A 12,044-nucleotide genomic window follows, 5' to 3' on the forward strand; every position below is an offset into this window, starting at 1 on the left:
GTGCAGCGGTGCCTGCTGGAAATGCTACCATACTGAGGTAAGGATGATGGGAAGAGATCCTGTGGGAGACACAGCTGGCTCCACTGCTGAGGCTCTGATTGATGCCACTGCTGCCATTGCCAGCAATGCTAGGGCAGTAAGTGGTTATATGAATGGAACTGAAGCGCAAGCCTGTTTCCCTTTCCGATATCAGACCCTGCATATTGGTAAGGAAAAGGCTTAGCACATACCCATCAGTATGACGTGCGGACCCACCATTATGATGAATGGACCCACAAGTATGACATGTGGTTTCACCAGTATGACGTGTGGACCCACCAGCATAACGTGCGGATCCTCCAATATGATGTGCGGATCCACCAATATGATGTGCGGATCCACCAGTATGATCTGTGGATCCATTATAATTACATGTAGAAGAGCCGAGTTAATATCCACCAGCATGGTGATGCATTTTGCCCCCGCTCTCCGTTATAAAGTATTTGTTTGTTAGTACAGTAGGTCAATCCCTTTCACCAACTGTAACAACAATTTGAACATCCAAGAACATCCAAGTGGTATGAGATGGCCCTCGAAGGAGGTTTGGGCTTCCCCATGACAGGCAGGTCACAGCCATCTGTCTGAGTTTCCATGTACATGGCTGGTATACACTAGCACTAATTAAATAATTTGCCATGCAGTGTGAACATAGAGATGATTGGTAGGGTAGGAATGGGTATGAAGTCAGGAGGCAAACACTAGGATTAGAGGAACTAGGAGTGGAGCACAGGGAAGGAGGAACGAGTGGTGGAGCACAGGGATGGAGTAACCAGGGGTGGAGAATTGGGAAGGCAGAAACCAGGGGAGGAGCATAGGGGTGTCAGGAACCAGAGGAGGAGCACAGGGAAGGCAGGAACCAGGGGTGGAATACAGGGAAGTCAGGAACCAGGGGTGGAGCACATGGTAGGTACGAACCAGGGTTTGAGCACAAGAAAGGAAGGAACTACTCTGTGCTCCATTCCTTGTTCCTGCCATCTTTGTGCTACAACAAAGATGGCAGGAACAAGGAATGGAGCACAGAGTAGGCAGGAACCAGGGGTAGAGAGAAAGAAGGCAGGCACCAGAAATGGAGAACCGGGATGGAGGAACCAAACGTGGATCACAGAGATGGCAGGAACCAGGGGTGGAGTATAGGGGAGACAGGAACCAGGGGTGGAGCACAGGGAAGGCAGGAAGCAGGGGTGGAGCACATGGTAGGCACAAACCAGTGTTGAAGCACAAGAAAGGAAAAAACTAGGGTTGGAGCACAATGATGGCAGGAATGAGGAATGGAGCACAGAGTAGGATGGAACTAGGGGTAGAGCAAAGGGAAGGCAGGAACCAGAAACAGAGATGAAGGAATCAAAGGTGGAGCACAGGGATGGAGAACCAGGGGTTGGAGAGTTACTGGCCACTTTGTTGTATTTGCGGCAGCTGTCTTGTGCAATGCTATTGGTCATGCAGCTGGCCGATGGTGTTACAGAAGGTTGACCCATGTTTTTTTGTATTGTTGTTAATTTGTAGATGTCATCACATGGGTTCCCATTTAGTGTTCCCTGTCCCCTCCCTTTGCGCACTTCACTCTATTACTGTGTGGGCAAACTGTACCGTTCACAGAGTCCACATTAATGTTAAAGCATAAAATAGTCCAAAAGCAGAAACATTTACAAAAAAACCATGTAGACCTTTTGCTTGTATCGACCATTTGTCTATATTGAGATTCTCTGTCAACCTTTGGACTGGATACCTTCAGGACTACTTCCTACAAATGTCAAGGCTGAGACAGAGCTGATGTGGTGACAGGACAGCAGAGACAATGGTTTGCACTAGCATCCCAGGCCTCTGCTGGGAAAAGTGTGGAAGCGGCACAGTCCGACGTACTCTGGCCGACACTGGAACACTACAACAGCAATTATGACAAGTTTACTGGATCTGCTTATTACATGCTTTATGCATTTTAATGCATCTCATCAATGGCTGCTTAGTGCTACAGCCCACAGAACAGAGAACAGATGTCTGGGGGGGGGGGGGGGGGGAGTCTTATTGTACAGTAATTAAATAGGACAAAAATAGGGACAGTGTTACCAGGGCTGGTACTATACAGATTCCACAGCAAGAAAAAGGAGATAATGATGTCATAGTTACATGGTAACACAGTTGAAAAAAGAAGTTAGTACAAGTTCAACCTATAATGAGTTACTGCTGTGCATAGGTTATCATTTTACAAATTTAGCATACTGTAGAATTGTAACAGAGACCCAGTTGAAGTATCTAACTACTGTATGTTTTCAGCTAGTATTCCTGATGACCCAATGGCTGCTAGGTTCCGTACTTGTCTCCTACATTATAATAGAATTTTGTCTAACCCTTTCTTAAATATATCAACAGTCTCAGCTATCACAACTTTCTCTAGCAGAGTATTTCATATCTTACTGCCCTTACTGTAAAGAATCCTTTCCTTCACAGGGTATGAACCTTCCTTTCCTCTTACAATAGGGGTGACCACTTGTCCTGTGCAAAGTCCTCATAGTAAACAGATCACCTGACAGTTCTCTGTATTGGTCCTTAATATATTTGTACATGTTATTCATATCCCCACTTAGACACCTCTTTTCTAACACGAACATAACTGACCTGGTTAGTTGTTCCTCAAAACCCAATGATTCTAAACCCTCAAATCAGTTGAGCTTCTTTGAACCTGTTCCAGTTCTAAAATATATTTTTTACTATTTAACTGTTCCAGTTCTAAATAATATTTTTTACTATTTAAAAGCCCATCAAAAGTACAGCTTCTGCAATGTACTTTCACTTTGAGCTGTGACAGTTTTTAATTTCACTTTGAGCTTTGACTCACTTGAGTGGCCTCTAGTGGTCATTGACGGTACTTCACCTCATAGAGATGAGAAGTAGTAAAGGAGCCCATAGACGCTCCGTTTTCAGATGGTAAAAGTTTTTTGTGGCGATCATATGTAGCCAGGTTGCTATAAGTGTATTGGCAGCATGGGATGCAGTGTAAATCCCGGCGGTCGGGATCCCGGCGTTCAGAATCCCGACGCTTGAATCCCGATCGCCGAAATCCCGACACTTTCTCCCCGGAGGGAGAATAAATTAGTGTGCCGAGCGTAGCGAGGCACCGGGCCCGCTGCGTGGCGAGCGCAGCGAGCCCGCAAGGCGGGGCGATCTACGTCCCCCCCTTGTCGGGATTTCAGCGATCGGGATTCCAGCGTCGGGATTCTGAACGCCGGGATCCCGGCCGCCGGGATTTAATACTGAATCCGGCTGCACTACGTGCCAACATATGATCGGCACCAAAAAACTTTTACCATCCACATTCAGGGAAGAAATACATGATCCGGCATGCTTTCACATGTAGTACGTCCTATGTAGTATATATGGTGAAATGCCCATGTGGCTTATGCTACATAGGCAAAACCATCCGCCCCTTTAAGGAGCGGATGGCTATGCACTGGACGACTATTAGAGCAGCTCTGGGGGGGAAGCCATCAGATCAGCCCCTTGCCAGACATTTTCTGGAAATGAAACATAGCTTTGCTAGCTTTAAACATGTCATAATAGATCATGTACCTGAGGACAAAAGACGTGGGGATCGACACAAAAGTATCCTACTTCTTGAATCCAAGTGGATTTATTTATTAGACACGGTCAAACCTAAAGGGCTTAATGACCAGCTAAACATGAGTATTTTTACAAATTAAAATACATTCAGTCCTGTTATCTATTTTATGATGCTTGCCTTAGCTATGTAGTTCGAGACGTATAGCCTTAATATTGGATACTGTCCCTGAATCTTTATTATGCTTGTGCATTAATCTATGTATGTAGTAAGTTTGTATATAGTATATGTTCTTCTTGCAGGTTAAATCTTGCTATTTATATGTTTATCTTTGCCATTGTTTGTATGTTAATATTTTTAATTGTCTTTCAACAGTCACAGCGCATTATTTCAGCGCAAGATATACTGTATATGACCCGCATTGCCATGGTTACCGCTTAGCGGTGTGAGATGGGGGAGAACAGGAGAGGGTGCTCCCAGAACTTCCGGCGGGCACACATGCTGCGGGCCATGACGGCGGGGATCACGCTGGTATGTACACAGCTATTTAAGATGCTTATTGTATTGTGTGCTTTTATGTATGTTGCCTGACGAAGGGCTGGAATAAAGGAAGCCCGAAAGCTTGCAGACCTTGAGTGGTAGTGGATGCTTTATTTATCAAAGGACCGTGTGTGCTCGCAGCTTGGAGAGGTTATATATATATATATATATATATATACACACAGGATGTCGGACCGGCACTCTCCACAAAAGTTCAAATGGTGCTGCGTGCCTTTGCTGAAGATAAATACCAAGCAGGAATCCACCAGCGATTAAGCACGTCACTGCAGCAAGTTCTTGTGAAAAAGTTGAAGTTTATTAGCCTAATAAACTTGACGTTTTTCACAAGAACTTGCTGCAGTGACGTGCTTAATCGCTGGTGGATTCCTGCTTGGTATATATATATATATATATATATATATATATATATATATATATATATATATATATTTATGTTGTAACACTGTAGGGGAGCTGTAGGAGAACTGGATGCCTTTTCCTGGGGTAGTAGTAGTAGTAGACATAGTAGTAGTTTGTTTATTTATATATAGCAAACACGAAACAAATTACAAGGTAACGTACAGGGTGTGTTGACTGGAAAACTTGGTGTTTCATTTAGAGATAGTTAGGAATATCGGTACTTGTGTATTAGCACGGTGCCCACGATTTCCATCTTATGGCATCTTATACAATTTAAAATTGTATACCATTGTATATGGCATACAATGGCATACAATGAGATGAGATATGATTTTAAATTGTATAAGCACACTAATGGGTGCTTTCAAGGTCAATTGGCCCCCCTATAAGATTTTTAATTGTTTACAATGTTAAATGCACCCCCACGCCACCCCCACTATCAACGCCAACCCGAAGCGTGGCGAGCGCAGCGAGCCGGCGAGGGGCGGCGGTACGCGTCCTCCGACCTTTTCATACCCCCACTATCCATGTCGGTGTGGAGTTGATTTTATATAGTGAGGCGAGCGAAGCGAGCCATCCAGCCCAAAGTGTGGCGAGCGCAGCGAGCCCCGCGAGGGGCCGCGTTTTAATTTACATGTATTACGCGTCCCCTCGCGAGGCTCGCTGCGCTCACCACACTATATAAGATCAACTCCACGCCGACATAGATAGTGGAGGTATGAAAAGGTCGGAGGACGCGTACCGCCGCCCCTCGTGGGTTCGCTGCGCTCGCCACACTTCGGGTTGGCGTTGATAGTGGGGGTGGCGTGGGGGTGCATTTAACATTGTAAGCACCCATTAGGGTGCTTATACAATTAAAAATCTTATATGGGGCCAATTAACATTGAAAGCAACCATTAGTGTGCTTATACAATTTAAAATCGTATCTCATCTCATCTCATTGTATGCCATATACAATGGTATACAATTTTAAATTGTATAAGATCGGGTCCCATCGCATCGCATCTCATTGCATACCATATTAAGCCTTATGGTATGCAATGCGATGGGCGCCGTGATAATACGATGAGAACTATTGGACTGGACCACTCACTGTTGGATTCCTCTATGACTCCAAGTTCTAACATGTTTTTAACTTCTTTAGAGACAGCTTCTCTCTGAGCTTCAGGAATCCTATATGGCATTAAATGAACCCTGACCCCTGGTTCTGTGACAATGTCATGTTTTATTATGGTCGTTTGGCCAGGCAGTTCTGAAAATATCTCCCTATTTCGGATGAGAAATTCTTTAACCTGATTGTTCTGATCAGCTGACAATGTCTACAACACCTTCCCCGTGGTAAGCAACTGTGAAGACACCAAAGAGCAAGGCTCCGCTGACAGAGACAACCTATCTTTCCAGGGTTTGAGTAAGTCAACATGGTAGGTTTGTTCAGGTTTTCTGGTTGGTATACTTTATAATTAACCTCATGCACTTTTTCCAGAATCTCAAATGGACCCTGCCATTTAGCTAGGAACTTGCTTTCCACAGTGGGCACCAACACAAGAACTCTAACCCCCGAAGCAAATTCCCGGATCTTCGCACTCCGGTTATATACCCTTTGTTGAGCACTTTGGGCCTGTTCCATGTGCTCTCTGACAATAGGTACCACGGCTGCAATCCTATCCTGCATTTGTGATACATGTTCAACGCTTTTATAAGGAGTGGATTGTCCTTCCCACGTCTCTTTGGCAATGTCCAACAGCCCTCTAGTGTGTCTACCATACGACAAATCAAATGGAGAAAACCAAGTAGAGGACTGAGGAACTTCTCTGATGGCCATCAACAAGTAGGGCAACAAACAATCCCAGTTTTTCCCATCTCTGTCAACAACCTTTTTTAACATACTTTTTAACGTTTTATTAAATCTTTCCACCAACCCATACGTAATGCTGTCACCTGGTACCACGGGTTCCCCAGTAACAATCCTAATATTATTTCTAGCCTTTATTAAGGTAGGATCCTTTAACTGTTCAGACCCAAACAGATCCTTCTTTACTTCCAGGTCAGGCACGCTTTCAGTTCTAACTACTACATCTCCATTCCCAGCAAGAGGGTCCTCACTGGACTCCCCATCTGTCCCCTCCCCAGCCAAACTAGCAAAGGGTAAATGGTCAGAAGGTTCAGAGGACACACACATACATCCACAAAATCATCAGTATTAACTACTGGCTCTTTACTTCCATCTGTGGATAAACGTGATTCCCACAGTTTCCAAAAATTAGGAAAATCCCTCCCTATTAAGGCCTCATGCACCAAGGAGGGGACCAGTCCTACTTTAACAATTGTGTAACACACAAAAAAAGTCTTTGGCACTAGGGAATCTCTTAGTGTGTACCGGGCTTATTCAACTTCTGTTGCCTCCGTGCTGGAGGGTTGCCAACCTCCAAAAAAATCACAAGAACACAGAACAGGTAGCAAGGGGCGCTGAAGTGAAGTGGAGAGTCAATGTACTTAAGTAAAATTTAGTAGTGAAGTTTATTTTAATGGTACACAAGAATACATACAATTGGTTCTGTGCAAATGCACACTTATACCTAAAAGATTTTTGCATATATAAACACAGCCTATAAACAATGATAAAACCTAAAATTAATAATACAGATGAAAATGAAGGTGAAAATAAAGATGAAAAAAAAAAAATGTAGAAATAAAAAGGGGAGGGGGGGGGGGACAATGGACAGGCAAATTAGCAGCACTGAGCTTGTAAGCCTATAATAGGCACAGTATACCGTCCAATAATGTAGTAAAAGTTTTACCCGCGTCCGGGTCAGTAAGTGGATTTATAAGGGCATTAAACTTGGTTGGGGATATCCAGATTTACATCAACTTCAATTATTGCTGAGCTATTGCACATGTCCGATAGTTAATAATCAGGGCCAAGTTTCCAATATGTAGCACCATATGTTATAACAATAATGATATTGTATATTACCAATCCTTTGGACTGGGCAGACGCTGGTGGTGTAATGTGTCCTTGGGCTGATAGCACGGAGACCTGTGCAGGTGATGCGGCTTCAATGTGGGTAGCACCGCTGATATGAATGGATCTCCGGCACATCCGACAGCGTATGGACAGTCTGACCTGGTTTGCTCCCGGCGGCTCCTTGCCATGTGTACACCAGGGTCTCGTGACGTAGCGGCACTTCAGGGACCTCTGCCACTGTTCCTGACTGTGCCGCGATGATGATACCGCACACGGGACCTGCTGGGTGATGTAGATGGACTGGGTGGTCGGACGTCCTAATCAGACTCCAGGGGAAAACGCGTTTCTCCGCTCGCAGGGCGGCTTCCTCAATTCCAGATTGGAGGTCTGACACTGTGGCAGGCTTTAAGTACCTGCCTTCTCTTTAGGATCAGGTGTTTTAGATGGTTATTAGCCCGGAGTAATTTCTCCTTTTTCTATAGCCATTTAGGAGTCCCGTTGTAGTTAAGCTTTTTATTTGTAATCTGTGTGGTGTGTCTATCAAAATAGACAAATTCAGTCCACAAGTGTTTTAATCCACATGTATTTGCCGCATATTTACGGCCATATTTTAAAAGGTAAATCAGCAACATTTCTTAGATTGCAAATGACAAAAAAATGGATTTTAGGAAATATAAGGTACATAGTAATGATTATTAAACCATAAGACACTAAACTGAATAAATATATATGAGGGTTTAAACCAGGCATGTCCAACGTTGTCCCTCCAGATGTTTTGAAACTACACATCCCAGCATGCTTTGCCACAGTTTTGCTAATAGAGAATGCTAAAACTATTGCAAGGCATGCTGGGATGTGTAGTTTCAAAACATCTGGAGGGCCAACGTTGGACATGCCTGGTTTAAACGTAAAAATCTATTGAATGTATTTATTGACATAAACAGTGAGAGAAGGAAAAAAGTTTAGTTTCCATACTAATATTATTGGAAGAATGAATAAATATATAAACTGCTGCCTCCACTGTACATTTTGCATGATTACATCTAAAGAAACCATGGACTTCAGGACCTATCAGTGTTCTCTGTGTGGATTTTAATTTATTTCCAGATTGTCCACCCTTAAAAAAAATGGGTGCTACCAGACTTTTCAAGTTCCGTGCTTTTTAAAGATGACGGAAGGTTTTGTTTCAAGAGTGTTTTTGAGGATGGGGTCAGTGTTCAGGAGTTTATAATTCTTTCTTATTATGTTGGTTATCTTTCCTGCTGCCACATTGAATGTGGATACGAAGAAGGCATTGGTGTTTTTTGGGGTTCCATCTTTTTTAGCTTTTTTGAGGGCTTGGTTGTTATTGCCACTTACGCCTTTGGTTTTACAGAGCATATCTTTCCTATTGAGACCATTACCATATTCATTAGCTTCATCTAATATTTTTTGGGGGTACCCTCGTGTTTTAAACTCGTTAAGTAATTGGTTTGTCTGTTTTTTAAAAAGTTAATTTGAGGTACAATTTCTTCTTATTCTGTGCAGTTGGCTTTTTGGTACGTTGTTCAGCCAACTCTTTTTGTGGTTACTAGAGTATGGGATATAGTTGCATACGTCAACTGTTTTTTTATAGCTGGCTACCGTAACCTCTTCTTCTACTACCTCCACCGTGACATCAAGGTAATTAATCTGTGAGGGATGGTGCGTGCTTGTGAAGGATAAACCATATATATTTGTGTTCAAATACGAAACAAAATTATTAATGGACATGGTGTCGCCATGCCAGATAAAGAACAGGTCGTCGATATAGCGACCATACAGGACCAGGTTCGACGCGTAGCTTCCCCCCCCAAAATATATTCCTGTTCAAAAGCCCCCATATATAAATTTGCGAAGCTAGGCGTGAACCTGGTCCCCATCGCTGTACCGAGGACCTGTAGATAGTGACAGTGATCAAACAAAAAGTGATTGTGAGTGAGAATGAACTGAATTGAATCCAATATAAACCCACGCCTCTCCCCTGAGATACATTGATCTTCCATAAGGAATTTTGAGGCAACCTCCATTCCCTTTTGGTGGGGGATGTTGGTATATAATGCCTGAACATCACAGGTGACAAAGTGATAATCAGGGGCCCATTGGGTGCCTTCTACAAGTTGTATAAATGCAGTGGTATCACGTATATGTGATCTCAGAGAAGAGGCGTGTGGCTGTAGATAACTATCCACAAATTGTGACAAATTAGATGTCAAACTCCCAATCCCCGAAATAATAGGTTGCCCTGGTGGATCATGCAGTGTCTTGTGGATTTTGGGGAGGTGGTAGAAAATAGGAGTGACTGGGTGAAGGGGGTAACAGTGGCGTAGCTATAGCCACCACGGGGGCTGATGAGCTATAGCTACGCCACTGGCTGGCTGGGAGGAGACGAGTCAGTGCTGCAGAATGGAGGTCTGGAGACAGGAAGGGAAGAATTTGTAAATGAGCTCAGCTCATTGGTGGCTGGTCCCTTGGGAGGGTCTGGCTCCATAATTACGGACACAGCAGCTGTGTAAATCAGGAAGCTGCCTGTGACACTGACACTGCCTCAACTGCTCCAGCCCTGAACCTCTACATCTTAGGACATGCTGGGGCTGCGGGGCAGGTGTCAGAAGTTCAGAGCAGCCACAAGAGCATGCATCATTCCTCCCGGCCACCCCCTGCCCAGCCCGCCCTGTCTGCCAGCGTATAGCAGTCAGCCACTCACCCAGTCAGTAAAGCAAAGCCACAGGGAGCCCGGAATAGATAGCAGCACAGCGTGCAAGGTGGATGGGCAGCGGGCAGGGTGGAAGGGGGAGCACTCTCTGGTTGTCTGTGTGAGGACACTCAATGACCCTGTCACTGCGTCCTCACACAGACAACTAGAGGCGGAGAAGGGTATATCCTTATTGGCTGCTGCAGCTCGCTTGCTGCTGGCTCTGTTAGGGTGTGAATCTGTGCCCCCGGGGTGCCTGCTCCCCCACCACCGCTGGGACTGCGGAGCCTTAGCTATGCCACTGCGTTTGGGCAGCATAAACCTTTCTAGTCCCATTGGCATATCTCCAGGGCCTGTTTACAGTCTCTACAGTCTCTCCAGCCTTGCGTTCTCTTAACTGCCCAGCAATATTTTCCCACAGAACAGTCTTACCAGTCTTTACTGAAGGTCGCTGTCAAGGATCTGTGGGTTGCTGGGTGGTCATCAGTAATTCCTCTGCCGTTAGATACCTCTCTACCATGCCCACTAACTGGTCAGCAGTATCCGGATTTCCATGGCTCACCCACTTGCGCAGAACCAGGGGCAAAGATCTCAAATAGTGGTCCATGATGACTCTTTCAAACATCTGGGGACCAGTTAATGTCTCTGGCTGTAACCATTTTTTGGTTAGCTGAATAACGTCGACCATCTGTGAGTGAGGAGGCTTCTCCAGGGCATATACCCAGCGGTGCACCCGTTGGGCTCGTACGGACAGTGTGACTCCCAGGTGCGTCAGGATCTCAGTTTTTAATTTGTCATCGTCCCGAGCATCGGCAGGGCTTAACTCAAAGTATGCTTTTTGGGGCTCACCCGAGAGAAAAGGTGCTAGCAGACTGGACCAATGTGTTTTTGGCCAGTTCTCACGCTCAGCAGTCCTTTCAAACGTGGTCAGATAGGACTCCACATCATCAGTCTCTGACATTTTCTGCAGAAAGTAACTGGCCCGTATAGAACTAGAGCTGTCTGGAGTGCTGATGGCCACATCCCCAGTCCGTACTGCAAAGCTCCATACCACTTCTGCTAAGGCCTCTCTATCCTGACGCTGTTGCCTGCAAAGTTTGTCCATTGCCCTGCAGCCTGGTGGCCTCCTGCTGCTGTCACCTATTTTCCTCCATTTTCACCTGCTGCTGTCTCCTATTTTAATCGATTGCCACCTGCTGCTGTCTTGTTGCCTCCTGCTTAGCTGCTGTGGCCTCCCTCTGAACTGCTGTAGCTTGCAGCAAGGCTTTAAGCAGTTCCTACATGTTCACAGATTTCCCCGGCAGCATTGTAGCTGCTTTCACCCAGGACATATATCAAATTCACAACACTTTTGTTGGTAAGCTGCTCAATCAGAGGTCTGTCACTCTGGTGCCAAAAGGGAGGGGTAATTCTGGTTAGGAAAACAACATTTTGTATCCCCCATTGCACACTGAGTGAGAGATATCTACATAATAATCAGATAATACAGAGATCTTGGTTGCATATATCTGCAGATATAGGGCTAAGCCCCCAGGCCGTACGTCATGGCATCTCTGTCACTGGGGGTCCCTAATACTGGGTATGGGTCTGGGGTGTGGGCCCCCAACATGCTGTCAGGGGTCTGGCACTCCCAAGAAACACGTCTCCAGGCTGGTGCCAGCACAGCAATAAGCGAATATAGGGGATGGAGGTGCAACACTCACGGCTCTTGCAAAGATTCACGTAGATACCAATTAAAGTCACTTTAATTGATGTCTACGAGAATCTTTGCAAGAGCCGTGAGTGCCGCACCTCCAACCCCTATATATATATAT

This window comes from Crinia signifera, chromosome 12 (assembly GCF_055691185.1).
Source record: "Crinia signifera chromosome 12, ASM5569118v1, whole genome shotgun sequence".
Taxonomy (NCBI): domain Eukaryota; kingdom Metazoa; phylum Chordata; class Amphibia; order Anura; family Myobatrachidae; genus Crinia; species Crinia signifera.